At 40.7% G+C, this 1,368-nt stretch overlaps 1 non-coding gene across 1 annotated transcript; it reads right to left on the bottom strand.

Annotated features, from left to right (window-relative positions):
• Nucleotides 1-617: 617 nt before the first annotated feature.
• On the bottom strand, nt 618-688 carry Trnag-gcc (transfer RNA glycine (anticodon GCC)). The gene has a single exon. It is a non-coding gene; the product is annotated as a tRNA-Gly (tRNA).
• Between the last annotated feature and the right edge of the window lie 680 nt (nt 689-1,368).

Here is a 1,368-nt window from a genome sequence, read left to right as displayed (position 1 = left end):
GACAAATAAATTTTAAATAACTCGTTATTTGTAGATTCTGTTTTCTTTAATTTCTCTTGTAACCAGCAACGGTCATCACGGCAGGGTCGTTGACAAGGTATTGTTAATGAGGGAACACCAAAGTCCAGTGAACAGTAGTATCAAGCACGATGCATAACCTGTTGATAGAAGTGCATTTTCTCACATTAAAACTAGTTCATAGCGCTTTCACAGATGGAGTGGTAGGGCGAATGGCATTTGGTGAGCGGGAGAGGAAGGTGCCACTACTCCATTCTCTACCTTGGCGATTGGCTTGCATCATGGACTGCATTTCCTGGTTTCCAAGTAACACTTCACCACTGATACACACACACACACAAATGTTTACTGATAATTCAAGGTGGTGCCCCAGAATAACCACAGTCTAATGACTGAAAACGAGTGTAGTTGGTCAAATAACTGCGTGACACACGGACAAAGAACCACAAGTAACACAGAATAAATGCCATGAATCAATATTTGATTGTAGATTTCCTGTTTCAAGCTTCTTATTTAAAATCAAGTTGACTTGACAAATGTTCAAAATGTATGACGTCAAAAGTTAACACAGTAAAAAAAAAAAAAATAGTATTCCACAGTGCATCGGCCGGGAATCGAACCCGGGTCGCCCGCGTGGCAGGCGAGCATTCTACCACTGAACCACCGATGCTGACATTTTCTAACCTCCTATATAACTTAATATGTCATTCTCTTCAGAGTAGTAGCGGTTAAATGTCACACAACTGAGAAGTCGCAGACTTAATACGAGAGTATGAAATAAATCAAGCCCTGGCCGAAGTAACAGAATTACTAACTCTGATTCTGATTCTGACCATACCAGCCACATCTACTTCCTGTGAGAAAATGTTTTCTTCTTTAAAGAAAAGATCCCATTTGTCGACGAGAGAGCTTGATTTTAAATCAGAGGCTTGAAACAAGAAACCTATAAGCAAATATCCATTCACAGCACTTTATACAGTGTTGTGTGTGGTTCTATGTCCGTCTGTCCTGCATAGCCACTTGACCGATTACATCCTTTTTCATGATGCAAGCCAATCGCCAAGGAAGAGAATGGAGTAGTGGAACCTTCCTCTCCCGCTCACCAAATGCCATTCGCCCCACCACTCCATCTGTGAAAGCGCTATGAACTAGTTTTAATGTGAGAAAATGCACTTCTATCAACAGGTTATGCATCGTGCTTGATACTCCTGTTCACTGGACTTTGGTGTTCCCTCATTAACAATACCATGGCAACGACCCTGCCGTGATGACCGTTGCTGGTTACAAGAGAAATTAAAGAAAACAGAATCTACAAATAACGAGTTATTTAAAATTTATTTGTCAATCTGT

This window comes from Octopus bimaculoides, chromosome 7 (assembly GCF_001194135.2).
Source record: "Octopus bimaculoides isolate UCB-OBI-ISO-001 chromosome 7, ASM119413v2, whole genome shotgun sequence".
Classification (NCBI taxonomy): domain Eukaryota; kingdom Metazoa; phylum Mollusca; class Cephalopoda; order Octopoda; family Octopodidae; genus Octopus; species Octopus bimaculoides.
This window is presented reverse-complemented; position numbering and strand designations above follow the sequence as displayed.